The sequence below is a fragment of the Aythya ferina genome, assembly GCF_964211825.1.
Source record: "Aythya ferina genome assembly, chromosome: Z".
Lineage (NCBI taxonomy): Eukaryota > Metazoa > Chordata > Aves > Anseriformes > Anatidae > Aythya > Aythya ferina.
In genome coordinates this window covers 79895251-79910311 of record NC_140299.1, presented here as the reverse complement: position 1 = coordinate 79910311, position 15061 = coordinate 79895251, and the positions used below count along the sequence as shown (strand labels likewise).

The 15061-nt window shown below is 41.0% G+C and overlaps 1 pseudogene across 1 annotated transcript; it reads left to right on the top strand.

Moving 5' to 3' along the window:
• Positions 1 to 8648: 8648 nt before the first annotated feature.
• Positions 8649 to 14019, top strand: LOC311427345 (phosphatidylserine decarboxylase proenzyme, mitochondrial pseudogene; annotated as a pseudogene). Its single transcript has 2 exons — positions 8649 to 9687; positions 13949 to 14019. The product of its transcript is annotated as a phosphatidylserine decarboxylase proenzyme, mitochondrial pseudogene (transcript).
• The last annotated feature ends 1042 nt before the right edge of the window (positions 14020 to 15061 follow it).

Below are 15061 nucleotides of genomic sequence, written 5' to 3'. Positions count from 1 at the left end.
GGAAAGTGAACTCCATCCCAGCTAAAACTAGGACCAGGTGTTAAGTGTAAAAGTCTTTTTCATTTTCAAATTTTCATTATCACCTTAAAATGTTTGGGTTTAAATCAAATTAAATTCATGCAAGACCTATGTTGTCATTATTGTTTTCACTATTTTATTTAGAAAAGTGTAGACTGCACCACATACTTGCCAGTCTGCATGCTGTAAAGCTCTGTGACTGCTATTTTGATTCCAGTGGCTTTGGTGTGAGTCCTAAATCCCATAAATTGGGACATTGACCGTTGATCAGTCTTCTGGCTGAGACTCTTGTTCACAGGCTTTATGCTGTATTTTGAATTCTGTTACGGTATTTCTTAATATAGCCATCACCATTTTCTTGGGAAATGAGAAATGGACAGAGTGTTTCCTTTGGTTGATGATTAAGTCCACATTATACATAGTGCAGGACAATGAAGGGATTAAATACCACCTATATCACACAGGAATAAAGGAAGCTCTTCATGTTCACAATTCTAGTCCCACTGGAAATTAATTCTGATAACTACAGAAACTAGTTTTTTGAGCTTGTCTATGTGATACAAACTGTCCTGTTAACACACTGGACATCTCTGTGTATTTATCTTTCCTCTTTCTTCATTTTCTCCATATCTTTTTTTCTGTAGGAAGACATGCATGGGCTGGAGGTGAGATGGGGTATTCTCTAGTATAGTCAGCAAGCTCTTGAGTCTGAATGAGAGTTTCAGTCTCTTGGAAGATGTCTGCTCCACACCTTTGTCAAAGCTTTTGTGAAATACAGAAAGAAATCCTGTCATCTGCAAAATATTCACAGGTATTTGGGATTCTGTGTTGGTAAGTCATCCAAGATATGCAAGGAAAGATTCTTGGGATTCCTTAGGTAAAGACTTCCAAATAATTTACTGAGTCCAAGGGAATTTTACCAGATTAAGAGGTGAAAAAGTGATTGCAAGTTACTGCCCTGTAAAAGTATTCTTAACAGAAACTGCACATTGACAAACAGATTGGAAAAAAAAACAACAAGTGCTGGACCCTTTTGAATTGATGTTAAGTATGCCTTTGGTGGCAGGATTTCACCCCAAACATTCAATTTCTGAGATGATTGCCAGCTCATGAAAGAAATGTGCCCCACCTAAATAAACTTCTGTTTGCAGAATAGTTTTTTTTTCTTTTTCTTTTTTTTTCTTTTATTTTCCTTTTTTATTTTTCTTGTTTTTTTTTTTTTTTTTTTTTTTTTTTTTACTTTCTTCTTTTTTCCTTTTTTTTTTTTTTTCCAACAGATACATTTTGATGGTAGATGTGATGCAAGCACAGACCCACTTTTATTTTCGAAGGCCATTAAATTCTAGAATTTATGCAATGTGAGGTCCAGAAGCATCACAAGCTGCTTAGAACCTTGTTCTACATATACTTATTTGAAAATCCATTTTTAATTGCAGATTTTCTACTGGTATATTATTTTGCATATATTTCTACTCTTGAGTTCCACTGGGCAAGAATAGTATGATTATATTGGCATATTGCTAGGTATCAAAGAAATTAAGAATAGTAAACTACCCTTAAAAATTGATTTCACATATTACTTAGGGTAATTCTCTGAGGTGAAATCCTTTTCCACTGACAGTCAGCAGGCTGACAATCAGCCGCTGAGTCAGCAGGATTTTTTACCTCTTTAATTTCTAATCCTTTTACAGATCTGTTTTTGCTGCATTTTTTTGCTTAGAAGACCAAAGAAATGATAGTGAGACTACGCAGTATCTTGGAAATATGTTTCTGTGGTGTGGCTGGTGGTTTTCACTTGAGCAGCATTACTTAGGTAAGATTGGCTATGTGAATGACAACTGAGTTGTATTTTATTTCATGTTACGAGCAGGATGGTGCTTTGATTTTATTTGGAGTTATTGAGAGGAACACTGAAAGAAATGATTATTTTGTTAGCTACACTGGGGGAAAGGAAAGAGGAAAAGCAATGGATTCAGAAATTGGTGAAGTGTTATATCCTCCCTACTCCACCCCAGAAGAACGAAGGAATATATGTGTATTTTATGGAGCCTAAATGTATTTGCTAGGAAATAAATGAATGCTGTTTTCCAGAGAACACTTTCAGTGCGTAAACATGTTAGGCACTGAGTCACAGAGACTTGTCACTGCTATGGCAGTATTTCTCTGAGAGGGCTAATACTGCAAGTAGGACAATTGCAATTACATGGAGAGATTCTCTCTCTCCACTCCCTTCTTTGGTTTATTTTCAAAAATGTGTTCTGTGTCTGTCTGAAACAGTGATGACTCATCCTTGTCTTAAATGTAATAATCTAGTTTCCACCTTCTTCACTTATATGCACAGAGCACCTACATATGAGTAGACTATGGAGATGCATTTCTCTGTAGGTTTTTGTTTTGTTTTTCCTTCCTTTCTCCTGAAGATCTACAACAGAGTGAGAGCATTTGTAGGCAAGGGAAGAACAGCTAACGCCATCCACCTTGACATATGCACAGCCTGTGATACAGTCCCACACAACATCCTTGTTTCTAAATTGGAGAGGCACAGACTGTTTGGTGGAAAATGAATAGGCAGTATCACTGTATCCAAAGAGTTGCAGTCAGTGTCTCAATGTCCATGTGGAGACCAGTGGTCAGTGGTGTACCTCAGGGGTCCGTAATGGGACCAGGCTTTTTTACTGTGTTAATTAGTGACATGGACAGAGGGATTGAGAGCACCTTCAGCAAACTTGCTGATGACACTAAGCTGAGTGGTGCAGTTGATATTCTAGAGGGAAGGGATGCCATTCAGGGGGACCTGGACAGGCTTGAGAGGTGGGCCCATGTGAACCTTACAAATTTTGACAAGACCAAGTGCAAGCTCCTACATCTATGTTGAAGAAAACCCCCAAATCATTAAAGATTGGGTGATGAATGGATGAAAAGCATCACTTCAGAGAAGGACTTGGGGGTTACTAGTGGGTGAAAAACTTGACATAAGCCAGCAGTGTGCACTTACAGTCCAGAAAGCCAACCATACCTTAGGCTTCAAAAGAAATGTGGCCAGCAGGATGAAGGAGGCAATTCTCCCCCTCTACTCCTCTCTCTTGAGACTCCACCTGGAATTCAGCTGAGGGGCCCCCTGAACAAGAGGGACAGGGAGCTGTTGGAGTGGGTTCAGAGAAGTCCGCAAAGATCAGGTGGCTGGAGCACCTCTATGGTGAAGACAGGCTGAGGGAAATGGTTCTACTCCGGGCTGTCACATTATTAATGATGAACATGGGGAGCCATGGATGAAGGAAGCTGAACATAACTAAATTCTGGTTTGCAGTTATGGCATCTTTTTTAATTGTGGTGCAAACAGTGGTGCGAAATCTATCCAACTTTTGGTTTTAGACTCTCCAAGCTCCACATGTAGTTGGTGGAAAGAGAACATTTGATTTGGAGTGTTTAAGCAAGGAACTAAGTTTTTTATTCACTATATAGACGTGGCCTCCTAAAACACCCAATTAATTATTAAACGTAAGTCACTGGAAAACCTTTCAGTTCTTTGCAGTACCGGTTGCCATATTTTGATTAATATAGTCCCTAGATATCCCAGCTTTAGACCTTGAAAAGAAAAAGGTGAAAAAATCAGAGCTGGGGAATAAAACTAGGAAACATAAAACTATATTGACTTCACTCACAGAATCACAGAATGGTTGAGGCTGGCAGGGCCCTCAGGAGCTCACCTGGTCCCATCCTTGCTCCAGCAGGGCCACCCATAGCAGGGTGCCCAGGCCTGTGTCCAGGAGGCTCTTGAAGATCCCCCAGGAGGAGACCCCACAGCCTCTGGGCAGCCTGTGCCAGCGCTCAGTCACCTGCACAACACAGAAGTGCTGCCTGGTATCCAGAGGGAACATCCTGTGCTCTAGCTTGTGCCCTTTGTTTCTTGTCCTGCCACTGGGCACCACTGAAAAGAGCCTGTCTCCATCCTTTTTGTGCCCTCCCTCCAGGTATTTATGGACATTGATGAGACCCCCCCGAGCCTCCCCTTCTCCAGGCCGAGCAATCCCAGCTCTCTCAGCATCTTCTTATTGGAGAGATGCTTCAGTCTCTTCATCATCTTCATGGTGCTTTGCTGGACGCTTCCAAAGATCCCCTTGTCTTTCTTGTACCAGGGAGCCCAGAACTGTGCATGCTACTCCAGTTGTAGTACATTCCTGCCCAAAAGTCTTTTTCAGCAACTTTTCTTTCATAAACCTATATTTTTTTACTGTTTAGGGATTAACAAGATTTCTGAAAAGAGATAATCCAGGGTGTCATCTTTTTGCAGGCTTCCGGTTGTGACAAGTGTAGGAAGCTTTTAAGAACAAGTTAGATGTGTTTTGTATGAGACTACATATCATTTTCCCTAGCTAAGCTCTGAAGCCCCTTCCATCTGTCTTCCATGATGTTATGATTCATGCTGTAATGACTCTTTTCTTTGTTCCTCCTGGCTGGATGGAAAGCTTTTATACTTTTAAGTTTACTGTGATTCCTACTGCAACTATGACTTTACCTCACCTCTTACCTGTCTGCATTCCCACAAAAGAAGTGGTGGAACTGACCATTCAGAATTAGGCTTTTGAAACACATAGAATTTATTTCACAGAATCACAGAATCACAGAATTTTCTAGGTTGGAAGAGACCTCAAGGTCATCGAGTCCAACCTCCAACCTAACGCTAACAGCCCTCCACTAAACCATATCCCTAAGCTCTACGGAAATAAAAGGAAAATATAAACAATTATACACAACTAACTTTCCAGAAATTACAATTGGCTACTTGAAATCTCCACTAAAGACAAATTTCCAGCAGTTTGTAGTTCTATTGTGAAGCATTTTCAGCTGTTCTTGAGTCCCCACCAAATTGCCATGGCATTGAACAGAGCTGTGTGAAATTACTAATTTGGTTGAGTCATACATAATAGCCTGGTGTAGCACTTGTGCAAGTAAGATTTCTTGTTTGGTATTAGCTTTTGTATTTCTACGTGGTGAAAAATTTATACTGGATTACATTGTTCAACCCTGGATTTTAAGATACCTTAACATCCTATATTTTTAGCCTTACTGTTTCAAAACTACAATATATAAAATTTTGCACTAGTACGAAAACAAAAGTCCAGTCTTATCTATTTGCCATATGATATATGTCTGTTACCTTGTTATGTTTCCAGTCTCCCAAAGATGATTATGATGATGATTTATTTTGTTTAGGTAACAAATCTAGGTATTTCAATATACAATTTAAAGCAGACAGACCTCATATTTAAAGGTTTGTGCTTTCAGAGGCTAATATTTGTCCCTATAATGCAAATGGTTTTCAACCATAAAAGTGGTTTTGAATAGAACAAGAGTTAGTTTGGATTAGTTGTTAGTAACACCAATATATATACATATATATACACATATATATGGAAATAAGACACAGCTAAGAGTTTAATTCATTTTTTAAGAAAATGAACACCTATCTCTCTTGAGCAGATAAGTATTTTTCTGATTACAGTAGATCATATGTAAATCTGATATAATTTTATTTCTTAGCGAGCAATTTTTCTCGTGTTTCTTCTGTGTAATAAGCCTGCTGCAACACACTGAACTATCTAATACATATATATATTTATATATCATTAGTCACTATGGAACCAAATTACCAGTTTGAAATAATTGCCAATTACTTTTTCTGTGAGGAAACTAGACCCAAATGATTAGGAAGTACTATCTCCATAATTCTGAGAAGTGTTTCTAATTCCAAAACCCTGTGTATAGCACAATCAATCCGTTTTCAGAGAAAATGACCTTGTACCACTAGAAAAACAGATTTGCATCTGAAAGATTATGTTACAGGAACAGAATTGTAACAGTCTTCATGCAAAAAGAATGGGCCTCTACAGATTGTATTGATAGCTGTCTTGATAAATTTGAGTTCTGTAATGGACTGTTAACAGCAGACCATTGCAATGATCTTTTATGCCCAAATGAAAGTCTGCTGATGTGTGAGTTGAATGAAAACCAGCTCTGTGAAACTCTCTGCATAGGACACCTCTAGTTTGATTGCTGTTTTAATGTAAAATGGATTCAGTTTTTGCCTTGCATCAGTGATCAATGAAGCGATGTTTATATAAAAACGTCCACAGGTTTATACACATTTATAAATGTGTGCACACAAACCTTATTCTTGTCCTTGACCACAGCTTGCTAAGTTGGATAAGTGTTGAGTTGTAAACACTTGGACAATTGGACCAGCTGCAGCTCCTCATGTCAACACTTGTCTGCCATCTGGACCAAATTTAAATAGTTTAAAAATATCTTCAGTATGTCTGTACCAGCTGCAGGCACACCTTCAGCTACATTGTCAGCACATGCATCTTTCCTAATACTTGCGTGTGTGTGTATGTTATGACTGTAAGGTGGTAGACAGTCAAACTGTTTCTACTTTTGATAGAGAGCAAGGGCACGTTCTGCCTAAGCTGGTGTGATGTAGAGCTTAGGGGTATGGTTTAGTGGGGACTGTTTGTGTTAGGTCAGAGGTTGGACTCGATGATCTTGAGGTCTCTTCCAACCTAGAAATTCTGTGATTCTGTGATTCTGTGATCTGCCTAAGTAGGGCTCTTGTCAATGTTGAAAGTGTTCACTTACGAATTTAAAAGAGCTTATTTATAAGCTGTTTGTGTTAATTCAAGGTCTAGTGTAGATGCTCTCAAATTTGGAGATAATTCCTTCTGCACAACCAGCCAGTGGCTGTGACCCAGCTACATGCAACCTGCTTCTGGTGACTTAATTATTTTGTTGTTCTTTCTCACTATGTCAGAAATGTTAAATAGACCTTGTAATTCTACAGATTTCAGTAGTAGAGGACCTTTAAAAGCAGCAGACTCTGCTCCTGCTTTTTCACACTTTCTTATCTATCCCTTCTGCTTTAAGTCATGGTCTCTCAGGTTTCTGAGATGACATATGTACAGAAGTCACAGGAAAAGGACACTACTTGTACTTTAATTCAGCTCCTTGTGTCTTGTAGAGGTGGCTTACTTATAGAGGAACAATTATTTGCAGCCACTTGGAGAGTGCAGAAGCTTATGTCCATATTTTGATGTAAGAGATAGACTCTCAAACCTCCCAGGATCGAGACATTTGCGTGTAAAGTAACGAGAACTTGTATTTAACATTGTTTTAACTGATTTGCATGCTGCCTAATCCTTGTACTAGAAAAATCTGTTGCTAATATAGTCCCTTTCATTGTCCCTCTTCTGAATTCCTTTTGAAACAGAACATGATTCTGGTCTGTGTTGTAATTGCAATATCCCTGCCCATCAGTGGCAGCACCTCCGAATTTAAAGATCCATTAATATGACTACATGTAGGATAGGCCTTGAAGGCGAAGGGGGCTGAAGAAGCCTACTGGCACATATATGTTAAGACAAGTGAAAAATCTGGCATTCCTTGAATGTCCTGTAGTCTTTATTCATGAAACTCCTGGAAAATGAGTATTTCTGTAAGAAGCACTGGCAGTTTCTTTCTTGCAAATAGCTTTTTTATGCAGCATTAAATTCATTAAGAGGTGAATGGCCATCAGGATTGCTACTAGATATGCTAGACTGTAGATATCACCAGTGGCTTTTTATATCAGATAGTGAAAACCTTTTCTGGGAGGAATTCACTCCCACCCATCCCATAAAATACATACGAGCAGGGCAGGGAGGGAGATGCTTCAGGCTACACACAGATCTGCTCAGGCTGCACCTTGGCCAGATGAAGGGGTTGCTGTGTCCAGCCCAACTGCAGCAGCTTATCTTTGCCTTCCAGCTGGAGGTAACTAGTCCCTCCAATACAGTGCCATAACTTTGTGGTTAGTGTAAGCATTTTGAGCACTAGGAGTTTTCTAATATAGATCAGTGAACAGACTTGCATAGTTGTACTAATTGATCGGCATGGGTGATGACCTTCATCAGAGGTGCAGGTAGCTAGACATAAAGTAGGAGCACTCAGTAATTCTACAACAGCATTACATGTCTTGTTGCTGCCTCAGGAATGTTCCAGGACAGAAGCAAGATGGAACTGAGCCCCGGCACCGCTGATTTGCACTGACACAGGCCAAAAATGTGATGAGTATTTACCTTTGTATTGTGTTGGGAAGAGTGCCAGACTAGCATCTCTTCTAGTCCTATCCTTCCAGACTTCAGTATCCACTAACTTTTTGCTCAGTGCAGGAGGGAATGAACCCTGCATTGTACCTCTGAGGATCCAAATTTACAGCTGCTGACTTACTTTTTTTCTCTCTCTTGCCACAGGCAAACTTGGGCTAGATGATTCAATTCACAAAGTACTGTCCCTGTTCAGGAAGAAGTTCCTGATGCAGTCACTAACAGGTCTTTGCATTTCATCTAATTTCCCTCCTGAATACAATCTTGATCTTTTCTTTAAGCCTTCTGTGGACAGAGCCTGTTTCTGAGGACACAGAGGTAAGTGTGCATGGTGTTTTGCTGTTGTTGTAGTAGTGGTTGCTGTTTGTTTCCTGAAAAGAAGGTTGTCAATTCTGTGTGTACTGGAAAAACTACTTCTAATGCTGACCGTCAGGAAGGTGAAGAGAAGGACACCAGAAGGACACACAGAAGATGCGGTGGTGGTGCAAGAAGATGACGGCAGCCTTGGCATGGCATGGTATGGCCCCACTGCAGCGGAGTAGTTTGCTGACTAGCTCTAACTTCCTCATACATGAGAACCTGTGCATTAGAACTCGAGTCCTGTGGAAGCAGCCACCTTCTAGGACATTCTTCAGTGACAGGAAGAAGTTTCATATTGCTCTGGTAGGACAAGCCTTCCACCTGCGCCCCTTCCATGTTTTGGTGGCTACAGGTGGGGGATATGCAGGATACAGAAAATATAAGGATTACAAGTTGGAACAGCTAGAGAAGAAGGGCATAGAGCTGCCTGTGAAGCTTGCAAGCGAGTGGGAGGTTTCTCTGTACAAATCGGTACCAACTTGACTGCTCTCACAAGCATTGGGTCGCCTGAACCAGGTGGAACTGCCTACATGGCTTCGGAAGCCTGTTTACAGCATGTACATTTGGACATTCAGACTAAACACGAAGGAGGCAGCTGTTGAAGATCTGCATCACTATAAAAACCTCAGTGAATTCTTTTGTAGGAAGCTGAAACCACAAGCACAGCCAGTCTGCTGTTTGCACAGTGTGATTAGTCCCTCTGATGGAAAGATCCTTAACTTTGGACAAGTAAAGAACTGTGAAATGGAGCAAGTAAAAGGGGTTACTTATTCACTGGAATCTTTCTTGGGACCTCGCATCAGCACAGAGGACTTGCATTTTAGTGAGGCCTCACCTGGTAACTCCTTTCAGCAACAGCTAGTCACAAAGGAGGGGAATAAGCTCTATCATTGTGTAATCTACCTTGCACCAGGGGACTACCACTGCTTCCACTCACCCACTGACTAGAGGGTGTCACACCGATGTCATTTGTCAGGCTCTCTGATGTCTGTGAATCCTGGAGTTGCTCACTGGATCAAGGAACTTGTCTGCCACAATAAACAGGTTGTCCTTACAGGTGACTGGAAACATGCCTTTTTCTCTTTAACGGCTGTAGGAGCAACAAAAGTGGGCTCTGTCTGCATTTACTTTGACCAGGACCTGCATACCAACAGTCCTCATTACTCAAAAGGTTCCTACAATTACTTCAGCTTTGTATCACAGAATCACAGAATCACAGAATTTCTAGGTTGGAAGAGACCTCAAGATCATCGAGTCCAGCCTCTGACCTAACACTAACAGTCCCCACTAAACCATATCCTTAAGCTCTACATCTAAATGTCTTTTAAAGACTTCCAGGGATGGTGACTCCACCACTTCCCTGGGCAGCCTGTTCCAATGTCTAACAACCCTTTTGGTAAAGAAGTTCTTCCTAAGATCCAACCTAAACCTCCCCTGGTGCAACATTAGCCCATTCCCCCTCGTCCTGTCACCAGGCACGTGGGAGAACAGACCAACCCCCACCTCGCTACAGCCTCCCTTGAGGTACCTGTAGAGAGTGATAAGGTCACCCCTGAGCCTCCTTTTCTCCAGGCTGAACAAGCCCAGCTCCCTCAGCCACTCCTCGTAGGACTTGTTCTCCAAAAAGTTGTTGTATCCAACAACAACAAGAAGGGAATACAGGAAAGGAGAACATTTAGGGGAATTTAATCTAGGCTCTACTATTGTACTCATCTTTGAGGCTCCTAAGGACTTCAAATTCCACCTCAAAGCTGGACAGAAAATCCACCTGGGAGAAGCCCTGGGCTCTCTATAGAAAATCAAGCAGCAAGAAGGTTTTATATATAAAGGGACTTTTATCACATCACAGAGAGTTTTGCTTAACAAGCGTATATCACTCAGCAGGACCTGGGTAAGGAAAATGGAAGATGTCATTGCTATATTCAACTTTGAGAGTATTTGGCCTATATTTACATATTGCTGCTGAATGCAGGAAGATAATTGAATGAATGTGTATGCGTCAGGTACAGCTGCCTTTAAAGATGTTGACTATGGATCTTTCTGTCCTACCCTGTGCCTGTAGTCTTTGATGTTCTCCCCCTCAATGTGCCACAGGATATCTATGTTCACAGAGTGTAAAAATCCCTTCCTAGACCATGCAGGTGCAATGGGGAAGGGTGGAAGTAGACATTAGATATATTTAAAGGGACATTAAGAAGTTGAGTCAGACCTTGTACCTTAGATCTGCTGTATTTCTTTCAGAGCTTGAGTAAAAAATGTATTTTCTTCTTTATTCTAAAACACTTCTCTGAAGTCCTTGTGCAAAATACATGGAGAGCCATTAGTTAGTCCAGTTAAATGGACTATTATGGCTTCACAGCCCAAACAAAGCGAAATGCACAGACCACATCAGTAAAGTAAGTTATACATCCAAATTATTTCTTAACGTTAGACAACTTTAATTCTTTTACCTAACAATGCCCCTTGAAAAATGGACTTTGCACTGTATTTTAAACCTGGAACCACTGTGTCTACATTCCATACAATGAAACTGGGCATTGTGAATTTTTTTTTTTTTAATATTATCAGACAGATCCATATGTCTAATTCCTAATCCATACTTTTAGTTTGCTATTCCAGGCCTTAAAGATCTTGTTTGTATTTAAGAGAGTTCACCTCCTGAATTAAAGGTCGGAAGACATAGAGGATGTTTCTCATGTTATGCTATGTATCTTCAATGTTGCTTTGTCATTAAGTTACTGAAGAATAGTTCCTCTATTTACAGTTTCAGATACTTCAGGACCAATTTTTGTCACATGGAGGGCAATGCCATATGTACTGACAATACATTAAAACAACAGCTCTTGGAAACAATCCCAGGTTGCCTCACAGGTGCCAACTTGGCCATCCTTTAATGCACTGGCACCTATTTTGTCTTATCTAAAATCTAAAAAACCATACCTGCTCTGACTTCTGCCCTCAGACTAATTTTGCTAGAAATGTGCTGGGGCCTGAAAGCTTTATGCTGGAGCTTCATCCTACAGCAAAACTTCAGATCCTCGTTGTAAATTAATGTCAGGAAGAGTTCACAAAACACCTTGGATCTCTTGATCTTGGCACCAAAATCTGTGGCACACTGGTGCCAAAGTAAAAAAGAACTCTGTTTTAAAGCAATGTATCAATTATTTTTAGAAAAAAAAAAAAAAAAAGTTAAAACAAACAAACAAACAACAACAACAACTACAACAACAACAAAAAAAAAACAAACACAACAAACAGGGTGCATAAAGAGCTGGCTGATGTCATCACAGGACCTCTCTCAATTATTTTTCAATGATTTTGGGAATCTAGAGAGGTCCCTGTAGACTGGAAGCTGGCAAATGTTGTGCCAATTTTCAAGAAGAGCAAGAAAGAAGACCGTAGCAATTACAGGCCTGTCAGTCTCATGTCAGTGTCTGGTAAAATTATGGAGAAGATGATCCTTGAAGTTATTGAGGCACACCTGGGGGACAATGCAGTCATTGGTTCCAGTCAACATGGGTTCATGAGGGGTTGGTCCTGCCTAACCGGTTTGATTTCCTTTTATGATAAGATCACCCGTCCAGTCGATCGAGGGAAACCAGCTGATGTGATCTTTTTGGACTTCAGCAAGGCTTTTGACACAGTTTCCCATAGGATTCTACTGGACAAAATGTCCAGCATACAGCTAAACAAAAACATCATATGATGGGTGAGCAATTGGCTGATGGGCAGTGCTCAAAGGGTTATGGTAAATGGGGCTGCGTCAGGCTGGCGGGCGGTCACCAGTGGGGTCCCTCAAGGCTCCATTTTAGGGCCAGTCCTCTTCAATACTTTTATAAACAATTTGGATGTAGGAATAGAAGGTGTTTTGAGCAAATTTGTTGACAACACCAAACTTGGAGGAGTTGTGGACTTGGTTGAGGGTGGAAAGACCTTGCAGAGATCCAGACAGATTGGAGAGCTGGGCGATCACCAATCGCATGAAGTTTAACAAAAGCAAGTGCTGGGTCCTGCACCTGGGACAGGGCAACCCTGGCAATACGTACAGACTGGGCGATGAGACGCTGGAGAGCAGCCCCGCAGAGAGGGATCTGGGGGTTGTGGTTGATAGCAAGCTGAGTCTGAGCCAGCAGTGTGTCCTGGAAGCCAGGAGGGCCAACGATATCCTGGGATGCATCAAGCATGGCATTGCTAGTCGGTCAAGGGAAGTGATTGTCCTGCTCTACTCTGTGCTGGTGCAGCCTCAACTTGAGTACTGTGTGCAGTTCTGGGCACCACAGTGCAAAAAGGACGTGAAACTACTGGAGAATGTCCAGAGGAGGGTGATGAAGGTGGTGAAGGGCCTAGAGGGGAAGACATATGAGGAGCAGCTGAGGTCACCTGGCCTGTTCAGCCTGGAGGAGGCTGAGGGGGGACCACATTGTGGCCTACAACTCCCTCACAAGGGGGAATGGAGAGGCAGGTGACCTATTCTCTGTAAGACAAGTGACAGGACCCACAGGAACAGTGTTAAGCTGAGGCAGGGGGAGTTTAGGCTGGGCATCAGGAAGAGGTTCTTCACCGAGAGGGTGGTTGCACACAGGAACAGGCTCCCCAGGGATGTAGTCACTGCACCAAGCCTGTCTGAATTTAAGAAGTGATTAGACAGTCACATGGTCTAAACTTTTGGGCAGACCTGTGTGGTGCCAGGAGTTGGACTTGATGATCCTTATGGGTCCCTTCCAACTTGGAATATTCTATGATTCTACCTCTTCAGTGTGAGTGATCACTATGGGCTGATTTTATAGTTGAAATATCCCAATGATATTTCATGTTAAAGGTTTTTCTTTAGGTATGTGATAGTTTCAGTATTCTGCAGGCAGCACCTTTTAAGAGCTGTTCTTTACCTGTGTTTCTTTCTGTCCAGTTTCTAGAAAGCTTACAGGGTCAAAAGTTACATTGCAGCATTGTTGTGTGTCAATTAAAAAAAAATAACACTCTTTAGCCTCTGCCAAGTACTTTCCTCTTACCTCCTAAATACGTCAAGCCTTGCTTTGAGTACTTTGAGAATATTACCTGTAGTTCACTATGTAGAGGTTTCAAAGCTCAGTATCATTGGTCAACCAGTGACCACATAAAAAAAGTAAAATTTCTTATACTCCTTCTGGCTTTTTGTAAATGCATTTTCAGAGATGCTTGATGTACACACTCCAGTCTCAAAGAATAAAAAAAATAGTAGCTACAGAGTCTTTGATGTGATACTGATTTTGAAAGGCAAATCTAAACAAAAGCAAAAGTACAAAGACTAAATAAAATAGTACACTTTCATAAAATGTGTTTCTCTATATCTATTTCCTCATCTCCAGCCAGTAAAGAATTTGTTGGCATACCCAGTCACAAGTAGGTAGTTAGTGTGAGAATATGTCACATATTTTTGTGTATTTGTAATATAGAAAGAAACTTGCTAGATAAAGCTATTGATCGTAGAGTGAGTGAGGCCTTACATGATAATGGAAATCTCTAACGCCAAATAATAAAGGCAGGGCAAAAAAAAATATTTATGAGATGAAGAATGAGAATAGGCTTTCAAGAAAGCATCTAATTCTTTTTTTTTCTTTTTTTTTTTTATTATTATTTTTTTCCCTATGATTTCAAACCCCATTTAGATATATCTGATAATCCTGTTAGGCTCACATGTGAAGCCTTCATGCACCTAAAAGCCTTGAATATGTGGTTTGAAATTAAAATAGAATTGTTAAAAACACAAGAGTTTGGTAATCCTATTTAGCAGTGACAAAATGTCTATTACAAAGGCAATTTGCTCTGTGAAGATTTTTTAACAGGTCCTTACCTTCCCTTTCTTGCTAATTTTAGCAAGATTGGCTTTAGGAACAAGTGAAGAATGCCCTGGCATGATTTTCCAACCTGACAGGCATGGCAAATTCATGACAGCAAGGAAGAGGAAGAAAAATCCACTGAAAGTTAGCTGTGTATTCTGCCCTGTGGCTAACACAGGGCAGCCGGTGTGACAGTATTCTTTTGAAATACCTTAGAGCATGGAGAAAAGTATGCTCCCTGCTAGCTCTGGCCTTGCTGTTTATGTTTTCCATCCTGCTCTTCACCAAGCTCTTGCTGTGCTGTTGAGGAGGATAGCTCTGATGTCTGCCCAGTAGGTATTGGGCAGTCCCAGCAGCTGGATAGGAAAGGCAGAAGGTCATGATGAAAACTGGCTGTGCCAACTCATACTGAAGAAGTGACTAAGAAGTACAGGCAAATGCAGGGCACAGTTAGGTACAAAGGCAATAACGCTGTGGCTTCCTGTTACTGGAATGGGATGCTTGCTCAGTCTCAGCACTTAGAGTACCACTCTGCTGCAAAATTAAATTTGCAGCCCCAAGAATGAAGGGAAATAATTTCTGAAGTGCAGCAGCTATGGATTTTCATGAAGGAGGAGGGGAGTGACTGCAGATTGTGACCTAGTCTTGTGTTGGCTCCCTAAATTATATTTCCTTTTGCAGCTGCTGAAGACAAAAGATATTGGTGCCACATCATCCATTGGCCTGACC